General features: G+C 45.1%; 1 long non-coding RNA gene across 4 annotated transcripts in view; it reads right to left on the bottom strand.

Annotated features, from left to right (window-relative positions):
* The window catches only part of LOC129394006 (uncharacterized), a 184,211-nt gene that overhangs the window by 17,027 nt on the left and 149,049 nt on the right, over window positions 1–18,135 (bottom strand). For 2 of the 4 annotated variants that reach the window (XR_008621182.2, XR_010111359.1), the window contains one exon: window positions 1,673–1,778. This is a non-coding gene — a long non-coding RNA (uncharacterized LOC129394006). The remainder of the gene's footprint in view (window positions 1–1,672; window positions 1,779–18,135) is intronic. The other 2 variants (XR_010111358.1, XR_010111360.1) reach the window with 1 other exon arrangement.

Genomic DNA, 18,135 nt, shown 5'->3' with positions numbered 1-18,135 from the left:
TCCCCTTGCAAAATACAATCATTCCTTCTCAACAGTTCGCCAAAGTCTTAACTCATTTCAGCATTAACTCAAAAGCCCAAAGTCCAAAGTTTCATCTGAGACAAGGCAAGTCCCTTCCACCTATGAGCCTGTAAAACCAAAAACAAGTTATTTGCTCCCAAGATACAAGGGGGGTATAGACATTGGGTAAACTTTCCTGCTCCAAAAGGGAGAAATTGGCCAAAAGAAAGAGTAGCAGGCCTCAGGCAACTCAGAAACCCAGCAGGACAGTCTTAAACCTTAAAACTCCAAAATTACCTCCTTTGACCGCATGTCCCACATCCAGGGCACACTGGTACAAGGGATGGGTTCCCAAGGCCTTGGGCAGCTCCACCTGTGTGACTTTGCAGGGTGCAGCCCCCCATCCAGCTACTTTCACAGGATGGCATTGAGTGCCCGCCGCTTTTCCAGGCACAGGGTGCAAGCTGTCGGTGGCTCTACCATTCTTGGGTCTAGAGGATGGTGGCTCCCTTCTCACAGTTCCACTAGGCAGTGCCCCATTGGGGACTCTGTGTGGGGGCTCCAATCCCACATTTCCCCTTCAGCACTGCCCTAGTAGAGGTTCTTTGTGTGGGCTCTGCCCCTGCAGCAGGCTTCTGCCTGGCTAGCCAGGCTTTCTCAGCAGGTAAGTAGAGTTGTCACCCCTGGGGCCATTTGCTGCCTGAAGCCTATTCTCTGTCTCTGTGTGTGTGTGTGTGTGTGTGTGTGTGTGTGTGTGTGTGTGTGTGTATGTATGTATGTGTGTGTGTGTCTGTCTCCCTCTCTCATCTCGCTCTCTGTCTCGCTGTCTCTCTATCTGTCTGTCTGTCTCTCTCTCTCTCTGTCTCCCTATTTAATCTCTCTCTGGCTCTTGCTCCCCACTCCTGTCTCACTCATCTCTCTCTCTGTCTGTCTTCCTTTCTAATCTCTCTCTCTGTCTCTCTCTCCCCCCTCCTGTCTCTGTCTCTCTCTGTCTGTCTCTCTGTCTCTCTCTCCCCCCTCCTGTCTCTCTGTCTATCTGTCTGTCTCTCTCTCTCTGTCTCTCTCCTTGCTTTTCTTCTCCTCTCCTCTTCTCTCCTTTCTCCCCTTTCTGGCTTTCCATCTCTCTATTTTTCTCCCACCCTCTCTCTCCCCCTCCCACTGTCTCCATTCTGTCTCTCTCTTTCTCCCCTTTTATTTATCTCTCTTTTCCTCCCTTCCTCCCACTCATCAACATTCACACCACACAGCAGCCCAAGTTTGCCCCTGGATTTAGTGAAGGGAAAACCTTTAGAAGAAGCAAAACGATGCCTGCCAGCAGAACCTAAGCCATTTAGGTGACTCTTACACTCCCATTAGCACATAATGGAAGAAACAGAACATCCCCCGGATCCAGGAGGGTCATGGCAACATCAGGTCAGATTTGCTTTCAAGGGAAGAGAAAATCTCATGGAACTCGAGGTTGGAGGCTAGGTTGTTTTTGGTAGAGTTGATGCCACGGAAGAACAAACGTCCCCTTCCTGGTGCCTGCTGAAGTATCCCTTAGGATTTTACCTCAGCGGGAGGGCTGCTTGAAATCCATTCATCTACTCTATATTAGTCTGTTCTCATGCTGTTAATAAAGACGTATCCGAGACTGAGTGATTTATAAAGGAAAGTGGTTTAATTGACTCACGGTTCTGCATGGCTGGAGAGGCCTCAGGAAACTTACAATCATGGTGGAAGGTGAAGAGGAAGTGTATTCGTCCATTTTCATGCTGCTGACTAAGACATGCCTGAGACTGAGAAGAAAAAGAGGTTTAATTGGACTTACAGTTCCACATGGCTGGGGAGGCCTCAGAAACATGGTACTTCTTACATGGCAGCAGCAAGAGAAAATGAGGAAGAAGCCAAAGTGGAAAGCCCTGATAAGCCCATCAGATCTCATGAGACTTAGTCACTATCACAAGAATAGCACGGGAAAGACCAGCCCCATAATTCAATTACCTCCCCCTGGGTCCCTCCCACGCTCCCTTGCTCATTCTGCGTTCCAGATCTAGACTTTAATTTATTCATTTATGTATTGATATCAGTTTACAAATCAAGTAGGCTTCACCGGGCAGCCCTTTGATTTTCATTCCAAGAAACTCATGATCAGTTAATAGCACCAAAGACCTCAATTAGCAAGCTGATCATGATTCTTAATGTATGGCCACTCCCTCACTTTCTCTGGCTGTTAAGAGTGGCCACCCAGTCTCTATTTCTCTGGGATTCCTTTCTGAATTCTGGGAATTCTGGGAGATACAATTTAAATTGAGATTTGGGTGGGTGCACAGCCAAACCATATCAGGAAGCAAGGCACCTTCTTCACAAGGTGGCAGGAGGAGGTGCTGAGCGAAGGGGGAAGAGCCCCTTATAAAACCATCAGATCTCATGAGAACCCACTCACTACAGGAGAACAGCATGGGGGAAACTGCCCTCATGATTCAATTACCTCCACTTGGTCTATCCCTTGATACGTGGCAATTATGGGGATTATAGGGATTACAATTCAAGGTGAGGTTTGGGTGGGGACACAAAGCCTAACCATATCATCCCCTTTTAGGAGTTAAGCATGATCTCAGGTGCTAGACTCAGACCACCTGGGCTTAAATTCCAGCCTGATTAGCTGTGGGAACTTGGGCTGTCTTTTAAATGTCCTAAGCCTCCATTTTCTCATCTGTAAAGTGGGAATGATAATAGTGCCTCCCTTGGAGACATGTTATAAGGATTAAATGAAATAATGAGTGTACAGTGTCAGCTTTCACCAAATACTGGCTCTCACAGCGATGGTGGGAGTTATGGATGGATGTGATGAGTGTCACCTTGATGGCCTCCTTCAGGTCTCTGGTTGTCATGCCCCACCCCCCACCCCCCACCCCCACCCCACCGAAGGCTTCCTAGATGCACTTGCTTTTGCCTTGCTACTTGGATGTGAAGATGAAGGCTGGGGCTCTCACACTAGTCCACCCTTGCCTTAGAGCCCAGATTCCATGGCTCTTTGTGATTCCTCTGTCAAGATGAGCCATAAGGAGATCCCATCTCTTGCTGAGGATACCAAGTGTTCACCCTGGAGCTGGGGAAATAACCAGTAAGTGGACTCAGGATTGAGCGTACAGAGGGGCTAAAAGATCTCACCAGGTCACCACACCACCACTTGACTCCATTTCAACTAGGGGACCATGGGGATGTGTGAGCCCAGAGCCAGTGCCCAAGAGTCCACATTGCAGGTACTTCCCCTTCCTCTGTGCACAGTAAAGCTATGAACAGCATGGATCCCTTGGGAAAAGCTGGGGGAAAGGTCCCTACTGTCCACCTAGGGCTCCTTCCCTCTTCCTTCCAGGACCCCAGATCCCCCTTCAGAGGGCTTTGAGTCTGAGAACTAACTCAGGTGTGGAAATTCTCAGGGCTCATGACTCTACCATGGAATTTTACAGTCATGATTCTGTTTTCGAGATCTAGATGTTAATTTATTCATTTATGTATCGATATCAGTTTACACATCAAATAGGCTTTGCCGGGCAGCCCTTTGATTTTCATTCCAAGAAACTCATGATCAATTAACAGCATTAAAGACCTCTGATTAGCAAGCTGATCGTTATTCTTAATGTATGGCCACTCCCCCTCTTTCTTTGACTGTTAAGAGTGGCCACCCAGCCTCTGTTTCTCTGGGATTCCTTTCTGACTTCCACTGTTGTCAGAATTTTACAAACACAGCGAACGTAAGTTCAGTTTCTACTGGTGCTTCCCTCTCCATCATATGTGTCAAGATCTTGGTAAAAGGAGTGTGGCATTGGCCCTCTCAGGGACATGGCGTGGGTGTGCATGCATGTGTGAATGTGTGTGTGCGTGTGCGTGCATGCATGCATGTGTGTGTGCGTGTGGTTGACTGGGTGTTAGTAACATGAAATGAGCATCATAGATCCACTCCGTATCTCTACCTCCTTTAGTCTTTAAATCCATCCTGTAACATGCCAAGAATTTTGTACCTCATGTTCATTTATGGAGGGATATTTTTGAGCCAAGGCTTGCATTAACCAGCAAGAAAATGATTTGATCCCCTTTTGGCTGTCAGGCTGCCATCTTACATTACATCTATATTGTGTTGGGCTTTACCCCCAAATAAGATGTGTCCCCGTTGTCTGTGAATGTGACCTTATTTGGAAATAAGATGTTGTGGATGTGATAAAGTTAAACTGAAGTTCTACTGGAGTGTAGAGGACCCTAACCCAGTAACTGTTGTCCTTATAAAAAGAGGAAACGTGGGGGCAGAATGCCAGGGAGAACAGGACCACACAGAGAGATTGTCATGTGACAAAGAGAAAGAGTTTGCAGCGATACGTCTGCAAGCATGGAACACTAAGCTGTGATGGCGACCACCGAGCCAGCAAGAAGAGAAGGAAGCTTCTCTAGAGCCTCTGGCATGCGTGGGCCTGCCTGCAGCTTGATGATGGACTTCTAAGCACCAAGAACTACCACCAGAAAAGTACCTGTTGTTGAAGGCACCCAGGGTCATGGCACTTTATTACAGCAGTCCCAGGAAACAAACACAACATCTAAAGCTCACGATCCCCACACCTTTGTATTCACAAATTATACCCAACACCCAACGTGAACTGTGTTCCTCCTCCCTAAACAGGCTTTCCCACACACATGCCCCCAGGTATTTTGTGATGAAAATTAGCAAAAGCCTGCAGCTCTTTCATAGCACAAAGTCTTCTGCTGCCTTTTCATTTTGCAGTTGGTGCCCTAGGATGTGCCAAGGTCCGACTCTAGTTACCAGCCTGAAGACAATGCAGGCAGGCAATGAGGGAATTCATCTTCTCTTACAAAGAAGCTTGCTTTAGCTAGGGAGGAATGTTGCCCTCAAGGAGGACTGGACTAGCTGCCTCAAACAAGGATGGAGCCTGCCTCCTCAGTTTAGTTCCAAGGCAGGAGCATTAACAAGAGGAATGCAAATTCTCCCACATATTTCTACTTTGATTTTTAGGTTTCCATTCTTTCTTGATCAGTGTCCTCTATTTTACATACAAGACTTGGTAAACCTGTAAATTCAACTGATAGTGTAATTCAGCATTGGAAAGATAAAACTTAGAGGGTTCTGTGACTACTGTATTTTTTGTTTGTTTGTTTGTTTGTTTTGCTATTTCTGCCAGCTGAACGGTAAGAGATTGTTCAGCATGGTCATAGAGCAATGTCCTTGAGCTTTATACTATGCCTCAAGCTGAGTATTTGGAGTTTTAAAGTTGGCATTCTCTTGCCTGTAGTTATTTCATATAGCAGAAATGGCCGATTCACCACTAGAGTCTAAATTGTTCATAGGTGCTATGGTTTAAATGCATCCTTCAAAGTTCATGTGTTGGAATCTTAATCCCCAGCGCAACAGTGTTGAGAATGGGATCTTTGGGATCTTTAGGAGGTGATTAGGTCATGAGGGGTCTGCCCTCGTGAATGGATTAACACAGTTATCTTGGGAGTGGACTTCGTAAAAAGGATGAGTTAGACTCCTGTCCCTCCTCTCTGTCTCTCTGTCTCTCTCTCTCTCTCTCTCTCTCTCTCTGACTTGCCTTCCCGCCTTCCACCATAGGATGATGCAGAAAGAAAGCCCTTGCCAGATTCAGGCCCCTCAACTTTGGACTTTCAGCTTCCACAATTGTAAAAAAATAAATCTCTGTTCTTTATAAATTACCCAGTCTCAAGTATGCTGTTATAGCAGCACAAAATGGACTAAATCAATATGTCACACTGCTTTATGGTGGCACCAGCATGGTTCCTCCCTCTCCACATCTTTGCTGCACTGAGTACTGGACTCCAGGTCATAATAGGCAATGATTTAGTTAGCTCCATGCTAAGGGCCACTACAATTCCATCCCAGAATATTAATTGCACCTTCCCCGCCTTTCATCCCATCCTGCAGCTGTGATCACAAATGGCCCCAGCTATTCAGTCTCTTCTTGTGATATTAGAATGCCCCCACCCCATGACAGGAAAGCACAGGGCTGACCTGCTGGAGATCGACTTCCCAGCCTCCATGGTGGCTAAACGTGGCAATGTGACTGAGCCCATGGGATGTCAGCAAACGCGATGTATGCGACTTCCCAGTCACGTGCCCCAAAGGAAAGATGACTTTCCTCTAGTTCTTCTTCCCAATGTTTTGGAAATATGTCAGTTTCTAGGTAACGGCCGCTCACAGAGAACAGCACCGTCTTCCCAATACTCAGACTATTGTGCGAGAAAGAAACAAACATTTACCTTGGTTTAGCCACTCCCACTGGGATCTCTTTGTTATAGCATCTTAGAGCCTCTCCCTTTACTGATACAAATCCCCAAATCCTCCCTCTATCCTTGAGTGTCTCTTGTCTCCACTCTGTGCCTGGCATCAATTTGTGCATTAGAATTCTTGGTTGTATGCAAAGAAACTGGCTCTAGATAAATTCAGTACATACAAACACACACACACATACCAGAAAGATATAAAGTGCTTTACCCATGTATAAAAAGGGAGGCCGGGCACGGTGGCTCATGCCTGTAATCCCAGCATTTTGGGAGGCCGAGGCAGGCAGATCACAAGGTCAGGAGATTGAGACCATCCTGGCCAACACGGTGAAACCCCGTCTCTACTAAAAATACAAAAATTAGCTGGGCATAGTGGTATGCGCCTATAATCCCAGCTACTTGGGAGGCTGAGGCAGGAGAATTGCTTGAACCGGGAGTTGGTGGTTGCAGTGAGCCAAGATCACCGTGCCACTGCACTCCAGCCCGGCGACAGAGTGAGAGTCTGTCTCAAAAAAAAAAAAAAACGGTGGGTGGGGTGGGGTGGGGAAGGACCAGGCTTTAAAATGGATGGGAACCAAAGGAATTATGGAGGAGTAGGCAAGAAAATTCATGAATCGCAGTTACTTGACCCACATGCCCACCATGGCCTCTGCTGAAATGAACACTGAATTCTCCCTGCAAGCCGCATCATTCCCTACAGATTCACAAATCTGTGGAAGAGCATCTGAGGTATTGAGTGTAGGCCACACTGCATCTGCCGGCTGACTGTGTGGGGCAGGGAGGGGACTGCTTCCCATTCAAACCACATTCAGTGGGGAACCCACAACAGAGGAAAAACAGGGTTTGTATCAGTCTGTATATCACACTGCTATAAAGAAATACCTGAGACTGGATAATTTATTTTCTAAAAGAGGTTTAATTGGCTCACAGTTGTGATGGCTATACAGGAAGCATAGCTAGGGAGGCCTCAGGAAACTTACAAGCATGGCAGAAGGTGAAGAAGAAGAAGGCACTTCTTCACATGGACAGAAGAGGAGGAAGAGAGAGAGGGGGAAGGTGCTACACACTTTTAAGCAACCAGATCTCATGAGCATTCACTCACCATCACTACAGCATACCCAAGGGAAACCCAGCCCCATGATCCAATCACCTCCCACCATGCCCCACCTCCAACACTGGGGATTACAATTCAACACAAGATTTGGATGGGGACACAGATCCAAACCATATTAGGGTCCCACGGAGAAGGTCATATCTACACACATTATTATTTATTTATTTATTTTAGATGGAGTCTCACTCTGTCACCCAGGCTGGAGTGCTGTGGTACCATCTCGGCTCACTGCAAACTCCAACTCCCAGGTTCAAGCAATTCTCCTGCCTCAGCCTCCGGAGCAGCTGGGATTAGAGACGCCTGCCACCATGTCCAGCTAATTTTTGTGTTTTTAGTAGAGACGGTTTCACCATGTTGGCCAGCTGGTCTCAAACTCCTGACCTAAGGTGATCTGCCCACCTCAGCCTCCCAAAATGCTGGGATTCCAGGCTTGAGCCACTGCACCTGGCCTTATATCTACACAGTTTAGAGATGTGTCTACTCCAGCACCCAGGACTTCATTTCATACCTGAGATCCTGGGTGACTTTGGGAAACACAAAGCCTTGCTTTAGAAAAGTAGGAAATGTTGAAACCTCACAAATTCGAACCGTTATATTAAAAATTCAGAAGAAGAAAAGTTTGAGGTCTCAGCAAAACAGCCATTCTGAGAGGAGCCTGCTGTCAGGAGCAAGCCCCGTAGCCTCTTTCCCAAGAACTTCCCTAGGAAACTGTCATCATCTCAGACAGTGCACTGGACCTGTGGTCTTCTTTCCCAGCCAGCAAGCTAAGAAACAAAGAGCATGTCCGTCTTGCCACTGTTTGCCCTCGTTTATAAAGCTGGCGAGCTTGTTGTATAGACCGTTAACACCCACGTATTGATTTGCAGGGAGAAATACACAGGCATTGGAATCAGAGGACTGGCATATGCAGAGCCGGTCCATTCTCCCCCCTGGAGGAAGACTGACAGAGGGGGCCAATTACAATCAGAATGCTGTTTGGTGAGCATGGAATCAGAACAAGGACAAATATTTAACTTGGGAGAACCTGATGTGTACATCTCATTGCAGAGATGGTCCTTCCAAGGCCCTGGAATATACAAAATCCACTGTGGCTCCCTCTCCCCTGGACAAGACAGGGCATAAGACAATTCAGTTATAGAAAATAATTTCGAGGGCCTACCATGTGCTACACTGTATTAGCCCTAGGGATCAAGTGATGTGTTCAAGAGACATAAAGGAACCTGTGTGATAGGCACACATCGAGATAGTAGCAGAACAGTCAGTGCGGTGGGTGAGACAGAGGGAGGCTAGGGCCTGCGTGGCCTTTATGCCCAAGGAAGTAGGTTTGAAATTCACTCTAAGTGAAATAGGATCCCACTGTATTTGATTTACATGTCAATAGTTTGAGGGAAGGAAAAGCAGGAAGTTCCACTGGAAACAATTGCAGTAATGCCAAAATGCTGGGTCCGCCTATAGAGGAGGCCATAAACGTGAAGAGAAAAAGGGAAGTTTGAGACAAATTTGTGGGGAGGAGCTGGCAGGACATCTGACAGATTGGATATAGGATGAAGAGAAGAAGTACTGGAGGGCGGCTGGCATTTCAGACTTGAACCACAGGTGGACGATGGTGCTGTTGCCCCAGATGAGAAACGTTGGGGTCTCTCTCACCTGAGTTTCAACTTATTGAGAACTAAGACTGAGAAAGGGCAGATGGAGGCCAAAACATCACCTCTGATGGAGGACACATCACAGAACTGTGTCCTTGAGGGCCGAGGGCTTCCGTCAGGAAGGAAGGGGGTTGCTGAGTGGGTACCATGCTGAGTTTTTTTCCAGATAAGTTACTCCCCCTGCCCTGAGATCAGATCAAGTGAAGGAGGAGAGTTAGGAAGTGTCTGGTCAGCAGAGCTTCCCCCACCTGGAGGGAAACCCCAGGACTGGAGAAGGAGCACCAACCCCAACAAGGAAGACTGAGTAAGGAAAATAGGTCTGAAGAACATGAGTCCGATGTTGGTCAGACATCCAAGCACAGCCATCAGGAAGTGGGTGGTGTTAGTTGGAGGAGACGTCTGGGAAGGAGCTACAAATCTGGACTCATGCATGCACCTGTGTTGCTCCAAGCTGTGAAACCAAACGAGATCACCAGAGGAGAGATGCCCAGGGAGAGAAGAAGATGGCCCAGGACCAAGGGGCTGGTGAGGGGCAGAGGCTGGGAGTGAGGGTCTTGCCTCGTGTTCCCTTCCATGAAGAGTATCCCCCATGGTGTGTTCTCTGCCTTTCTCGGCTTCCCTCCTGGCTCCTCCCTAAGGGAAAAAGAGTACCTTGTGTGTGAGTCTGCAAAGAAGAACAAACATGTGCTTGCTATGGTCTGAATGTGTCCTCCAATATTTGTATGTTGAAAGCTAACATGATGGTATTAAGAGGTGGGCCCTTTAGGAGGTGATTAAGTCCTAAGGGTGGAGCGCTCATGGATGGGATTAGAGTCTTATAAAAGGGTTTGAGGGAGTTCAATTCTCTTACACTATTCCACCTTGTAAGGACAGAGTGTTCATCCCTTTTGTCCGTTCTACCCCTTCTGCCATGTGAGGATGTGGCAAGAAGGCCCTCACCAGATACCAAATTCCAGTGTCTTGATCTTGGACTTCCCAGTCTCCAGAACTGTAAGAAATAAATTATTGTTTTCTTCATAAATTACCCAGTCTCAGGCATTTTGTTATAGCAGCACAAATGAGCTGAGACAGTGTTGTACAGTCCTTCTCTTTTCTACGTTTGTTCCCTCTTCTCTTGGAAGCAAGTCCCCTACTTCCAGGAACATGCATTCTCTCCTGCTCCTCTGCTCCTCCAGGTAGTCAGTCTTGCAAAGAGTCTGCCCCGCACGGGAAGACTTCAGGGGTCAAAATAGCCTGGGACACCCAGAAAAGATAATCTGTTTGATTCTGGGGCATCCAATCCAGAAAAAAATCAGGTGGCTGTGATATCAGCCACATCCTCCAGGGACTAGCTATATCCATAACAGAGACAACTTGGGATTTTCATCTGCTTTATTCAAAAAGCCTTATTTCTCAGTTGATCCATTACGAAGGCAGAGAGGAGTGCTGCTGTTTATTGGGCCAACTTAAATTCAAACACAAGCCCTGATGAAAAGCACCCTGAGACAGGTGCAGCCCCACTGACCCCTGTGAATCTCCTTTCAGTGCTTCTGTGGCTGATAAGCCCCAATACTGACCAGCTCTGTATTTTTAAAATTCAATCCATCAAACTCAGGTTAGAGGACAGTGTAGGGGCTGGGATCCATTCTGTTTCTTCAGCCACTTGCATATTTTAATCCATTGTTTAACATTAAAGATAAAGTCTTATGTCCACGTTTCTGTGGGGATGCCTCCCTTTGCCTTGAAGTATCAACTCTCACGCTTATCTGGAACTTGGATTAATTATCATAAGGACTAGGCAGGCATTTCTTCTGTCTCCAGCAAACCACAGCAAAGTAATACCATTGACAGACATGTAAGTGGATCCTGATAGGTCTTAAGGCTGGTCTATTAAATGTCACGGAAGTGAACTCTGACATCCACAGAAAGAGCCAATTACAAATAAGTATTATATCCAGTAGCACAGTTTGAGTTGCTGCACATACTTGGAAATAATAATTTTTTTAATTGGTTAATTTAAGAAAAAAGACATTCTACACTAGAATTTTATTAATGTCCCTTGCTCTGTTTCCCATCAAGTAGCCCAAATTGGTGAAGTCAGCTATGCACCCTATATATATATAACATATATTAATATGTATTGAGTGCATGGGCAAATTGTTCTCTGCTTCATGAAAGGATTCACTTTAGAACAAGCCTGGTGTAATTATGGACTTGTTTACACCCTGATAAACTTTCAGTCAAAATGTATCATAAGAGAAAAAGAGAGTCACTGTATAATGATAAAGGAGTCAATTCATCAAGAGAATATAACAATTGTAAATATATACGCACCCAAAATTGGAACACCTAAATATATTGAGCAAATATTAACAGAACTGAAAGGAGAAATAGATGAAATACAATAATAGTAAGAGACTGCAATACCTCACTTTCAACAATGGAGAATCATCAGACAGAAAATCAGTAAGGAACTAGCAGACTTGAATAACACTATAGACCAAATAAACCTCACAGACATAAACAGAACATTCCATCCAACAGCAGTAGATTGTACATTTTTCTCAAGTGCACATGGAACATTCTCCAGGATGAATGATACTTTAGGCCACGAAACAAGTCTTAACAAATTTAAGAAGATTGAAATCATATCAAGTATCTTTTCTGACCACTGAGATATGAAGCTTGAAATCAATAATAGAAGGAAAATTGGAAAATTCACAAATATGTGGAAATTAAACAACATGCTCCTGAACAACCAATGGATTATAGAAAAAAATCAAAAGAAAAATTCAAAATATCTTTAGACAAGTGAAAATGGAAACGAAGCATACCAAAACTCATGGGATTCAGCAAAAGCAGTTCTAAAAGAGAAATATAGAGAGAAAAATGTCTTGATTAAGAAAAAAGAAATATCTCAAATAACCTAACTTTATACCTCAAGGAAATAGAAAAGTAATAAACTAAGCCCAAAGTTAGCAGAAGGAAGCAAATAATAAAGATTACAGCAGAAATAAATGAAACAGAGCCTAGAAAGACAATAGAAAAGATCAAGAAAACTAAGAGTTGTTTTTTTGAAAAGATAAAGTCAACAAACCTTTAGCTGGACTAACCAAGGAAAAAGAGAGGACTCAAATAAATAAAATTATAATGGAAAAGGAGACATTACAACTGATACCACGAAGTACAAAGGATCATTAAAGAGTATTATAAATAATTATATACCAACCAACTGGATAACCTCAAAGAAATGAATAAATTCCTAGAAGCATACAATCTACAAAGACTGAATCAATGAAGAAATAGAAAATCTGAACAGACCAATAACAAGTAAGGAGATTAAATCAGTAATAAAAAAAAATCTTCCAACCAACCAAGAAAAGCCCAGGACCAGAATGTTACATGGGTCAATTCTACCAAGCTTTTAAAGAAGAATTAACATCAATCCTCAAACGGTTCCAAAAAATTGAAAAGCAAGAAACACTTCCAACTACAAAATTAGACAAGGCTACTATAAGAAAAAGAAAATTACAGGACAATATCCCTGATAAACATAGATGCAAAAATCCTCAACAAATACTGGCAAACCAAATTCAACAGTACATTGAAAGGATCATTCGCCATAATCAAGTTGGATTTATCTCTGGGATGCAAGAATGGTTCAACATACACAGATCAATAAATGTGATACACCACATTGACAGAATAAAGGTAAAAATTGTGATTAATTCAGCAGATGCAGAAAAGGCGTTAGACAAAATCCAACATCACTTCTTGATAAAAACTCTCAACAAATTAGGTATAGAGGGAATGTGCTCAACTCAATAAAGGCCATGTATGCCAAGCCCACAGCTAACATCATTCTCAACAGTGGAAAGCTGAAAACTTTTTGTATAAGATCAGAAACAAGATGAAGTTGTCACTTCTATTAACACAGTATTGGAAGTTCTATTGACTCCGAGCAATTAGACAAGAAAAATAAAAGACATCCAAATCAGAAAAGAATTTAAATTGCCTCTATTTGCAGATAATATGATCTTATATATAGAAAACCTTAAAGACTTCTCAAAAAAAATGTTAGAAATAATCAATGAATTCAGTAAAGTTGCAGGACACAAAACCAACATACAAAAATAAGTTGTATTTCTATGCACTAACAAGAAACTACCCAAAAAATTAAGAAAACAATCCAAATTACAACACATGAAAAAGAATAAATTAGAAATAAATATAACCAATGAAGTGAAAGATCTGTACACTGAAAGCTATAAAACATTGATGAAATAAATTGAAAAACACACAAATAAATAAATATATTCCATGTTTATGGAATGGAAGAATTAATATTGTTAACATGTCCACATTTCCCAAAGCAATTTATGGATTGAATGAAATCTAAATTGCAATGGCAACAGCCATTCCAATGGCACTTTTTCACAGCAATCAAAATTCCAATGGAAATTTTACAGAAATGAAAAACATTCTAAAAATTTTGTGGAACCACAAAAGACCCAGCCAAAGCAACCTTGAGAAAAAAGAACAAAGCTGTAGGCATCATACTTCCTGATTTTAAACTACATTACAAAGCTATAGTAATCAAAACAGCATGGCACTGGCATAAAAACAGACACAGAATGGAACAGAATAGAGAGCTCAGAAATTAACCTACATATACACAGTCAACTAATCTTCATCAAGGGCACTAAGAATACACAATGGGGAAAAGATCATCTCTTCAATAAATGATGTTGGGAAAACTGGATATTCATATATAGATGAATGAAACTGGACGCTTATCTTACACCACATACAAAAGTTAACTCAAGTGGACTAAAGACTTAAATGATACTTTCTGATCAGAACTTCATGCTTGTGAAGCTGTCATTCATGAGCACCTTTCCCGTAGGTAAGCATCCAATAAACTAAAACCTGTACCTCCTTCATCCTGGAACATTCTCTTACCCTCTTGTGGGCTGGCATTATCCCCTCAGCTACCTTGTAACCTTCTTGCTCAGAAGTTTTGCCTTTTATTTCTCCTGCATTTCTAGCAACACCTGAGGTTGCTGAGAGATAATTAGTATCTAGCATTGATTTCTTTTTTTCCTTTTCCTGCTTTTGAGACAGAGTCTCACTCTGTTGCCCAGGCTGGGGTGTAATGGCAAGATCTTGGCTCACTGCAACCTCCGCCTCCCAGGTTCAAGTGATTCTCCTGCCTCAGTCTCTCAAGTAGCTGGGATTACAGGCACGTGCCACCATGCCCAGCTAATTTTGTATTTTTAGTAGAGATGGGGTTTCACCATGTTGGCCAGGCTGGTCTCGAACTCCTGACCTCAGGTGATCCACCCGCCTCAGCCTCCCAAATTGCTTTAAATTACAGGTGTGAGCCACCGCATCCAGCCTGTAGCATTGATTTCTATTAGTTGCTTCCTTGGAAAAGTCCAGAGAAAATGTTTTGGAGCCTGGACTCTGGAGCCAACACCTGGGTTGAGAATCTTGGTCTCACACTTACCACCTAGATGTCCTTGGGGAAGTTGCTCTGATTGTCTATGCCACAGTTTCACCACTTATTAAAGATAAAAGAATAATGGTGTCTATTATTACAGAACATATTATTATAGATTTATAAAGATACACATACGTATCTATACAGACAGATATGCACCCCACATGTATACACACACACATATACATATATACACACACATACACACACACACACATACACACACACACATATGGTAGACAAAATCATGCTCTCTGTACCCAACCCACCCCCACCCCTGCAACAGATGTCCACATCCTAACCCTGGGAAACTGTGATTAGGTAACTTCACACAGCAAGAAGGTACTGTGCAGATGTCACTAACAAGGATCATGAGATGGGAGAGAATCCTGGATGATCTGATGGGCCCCACGTGATCACATGGGTTCTTATAAGAGGGAGACGGGAGGATCAGAGTCAGAGGAGGATACGGGAGAATGGAAGCAGAGGTCAGAGAGACTTGAAGATGCTGTGTTGCTGACTTTTGAAGATGGAGTAAGGGGCCACAAGCCAAGGAGTGTGGGCAGCCTCTAGAATCTGGAACCAGTGAGAAACAGACTCTCCCTTAGAGCCTCCAGAAGAGAGCACAGCCCTGTCAACTTCTTTTTTCTTCTTCCTTTTTTTTTTTTTTTTCTTGATGGACTTTTGCTCTTGTTGCCCAAGCTGGAGTGCAGTGGTGTGATCTCAGCTCACTGCAACCTTCGCCTCCCGGGTTCAAGCGATTCTCCTGCCTCAGCCTCCCAAGTAGCTGGAATTACAGGTGTGTGCCACCACGCCCAGCTAATTTTTGTATTTTTAGTAGATACAGGGTTTCACCATGTTGGTCAGGCTAGTCTCAAACTCCTGACCTCGGGTGATCCGCCCACCTTGGCCTCCCAAAGTGCTAGGATTACAGGCATGACCCACCATGCCCAGCCTGCCAACTTCTTAATTTTGGGAATTTTAACCTCCAGAACTGCAAGGTTGTGTTGTTAAGCCACTGCGTTTGCGGTAATGTGTCATGGCAACCATAGAAAACTAACATAGATTTTGATGCCTGCAAGCACAGCGGCAATAGGAACTGATGCAGTGTTATTATAAACGACCCAGAACAGGACCAAGAGCACCGTCAGCACCACGCAGGTCTTCATAAGTGACCAACAGAAAGTCCTTCTGAGCTGAGGGTGAAACACAGCTTCCTGAGTTGCTGGAGCATGAAGCTGGCCTGTGGCTCCCGGGGCGATGAGCATGGCAGCTGCCCAGAGCAGCTGATGAGGAGCCAGAGAGGCTGAAGTTCCCCCGAGAAAACACAGCACCAAGCAGTTAGAATGGACGCACACACATGCTGACCGAGCCGCAGTGCGTTCCTGACAGTCTCCAAATTCCCTCCCCAAAGGACACCAAGATGGCTCTACCTGTGTGGCTGAGGGAATAATTCCAGTCCAGTTCTGGGCTTCTAAGGTTCTGGATCCTCCCTTGTGCATGCCACACAGGATATTTTCCACCCAGTTTTGCGTGGGGAACCTCTCCAGCTGCCAGAGCAGAGATCTGGGATTGCTGCATAGGCACCTGCTCACGGTTTGCTCTTTAAAGAGGGATTCTCTCTCTCTCTCCCTCTCTCTCTCTCCCTCCCCCACCACCCACCCTTCCCCAACTTGTCGTGTGTCCCCCCATGACATTCCCCACCTTCGTCTCCCCTTAAGCCAGAGCATCACATGCGTGGAGAGGTGTCTCTTTACATTTCAGTCGGTTTAGACGGGCTGGTATGATGAGCATGTCTCTAGGTCTCTGGGTGGAACAGAATAAATAGGATGGTGGCAGGCACAGGCTGCAAGTGCAGCTGTTAAACATGAAGGGGTGGGGGCTGGAGCACTGTGGTTCTGGGAGAATGGGGAGAGGGACCTGGGGATCCATCTCATGAGGATGACCAGGACAAAGGAGCAACAAATGACCTTAAAATGCCAGTCTCTCCAGTCTCAGTGAACGCAAGCGGCATCCTAAAAGGGGCCAGCGTGGACGGAATATTTAGAAAACCTTAGTTTGGTAGAGAAAGGAGGAAGAACAAGAGAGAGTGGGAGGGAGGAAAAATAGAAGCAAGTGATGATCCCCTGTTACTGTTATAAATGGGTGCTGTTTGCAGTGACAGAGACAAAAGTGTCCACAATTCACTCCTGGCCTTCACAAAGTGGAATGGGGAGGAAAAGGCAGCAACCACAGCCACAGAATTCACTCCAACCAGAGCAAGCCCAGTGCACAAAGCCCAGCTCGGAGGCCCCTAAAACTGCCCTTAGGGAGTCGGCCCCCCAGAAAGAATGATCCTAAACTCTTCTTCCCAGGAGTGTGGGGTCACATGCTCAGATCCACTCCCTCCACTTCACAGCCCTCATTCTGCAATGACGGCCTCGCCTGGGGCCCAACTGTATTTACGACTTTCACATGGTGTCAGGGAGCTGCCCTCCCCCAAAGAGTAAGGTTTACTCAGCAAGAACAGGTGCCCAAAAACCCCTGTGTGCCTGAACCCATGAGCAGCCTGCAGGACCCCTGCCCTACATGCCCGTGACTCAAATCCCACCCCTGCCAGGGAACAGACCCCAATCAGAACAGAACCTGGCGTGAGAGAGGGTGATTTTCATGGAACCCCCCCACACACACACAGAAAACACTCCCCGTCCTACCACCCAGGGAGTAAACCGCCTCCCCTCAAAAAAGCATCCTCCTCTTTCTCCTCTCCTCCAGCTCCAGCTCATCAGAAAGCACCCACAGCAGACGGTGACACAAAAGCAAAGAGCAGGTCCCACGGCTCCTCGAAAGGTGCAGAAATGCGATATCGTCAAGCATGCTTGATCTCGGTGGTGGGGACAATGGCAACTGAGGCGAGGCTGAGACCGAACAGGACACCATGGGCATTTGCCAAGGGTTCACCGTGTGCCCCGCACTGTGCGTTTTCTCGTTTATCCCAGCAACAGCCCTGTGAGGTGGGATGATGGTGATCTTCAACTGACATCTGAGGAAACGGGGTTGGGGGACCCTATATGACTCCCCCAGGCCCCACCAGGGAGGGGCAGAGCTGGGATTCCAGGCTGGCTGGGGCTGCAGAGCCAGGCTCTACGCTGGCATGGCCCCGTCTCTCTCCACCATGACACCATTGGACAAGTTGGCTTAGAAAAACTAAGACAAAAGTTTTTGAGGAAGGAACGTTCAAACCAGAATGTTTGCATCCAGGACTCAAGATACTCAGACAGAAGAGTCTTGAGGACTGTTGAGAGCAACCCCTCATTTTGCAGAGAAGACACATGGCCTTGTGTGGTCAAAGCTCACTCAGCTTCATGGCAAGGCGATGATGACCACTTTGATAATGGCTGTGGGCTTTCTCATCTCAGAAACCTACAAATGTTACCTTATGATGCAAAAGGGACTTTGCAGATACAATTCAGTGAAGAATCCTCCAGCCTGGGTAACATGGCAAAACTCCAACTCTACCAAAAATACATAAATAAATAAATAAATACAAAAATTAGCCAGGCGTGGTTGCATACACCTATAGTCCCAGCTCCTTGGGAGGCTGAGATGGGAGGATTGTTTGA

Source organism: Pan paniscus, chromosome 1 (genome assembly GCF_029289425.2).
Source record: "Pan paniscus chromosome 1, NHGRI_mPanPan1-v2.0_pri, whole genome shotgun sequence".
In the NCBI taxonomy this organism is placed as follows: Eukaryota; Metazoa; Chordata; class Mammalia; order Primates; family Hominidae; genus Pan; species Pan paniscus.
This window is presented reverse-complemented; position numbering and strand designations above follow the sequence as displayed.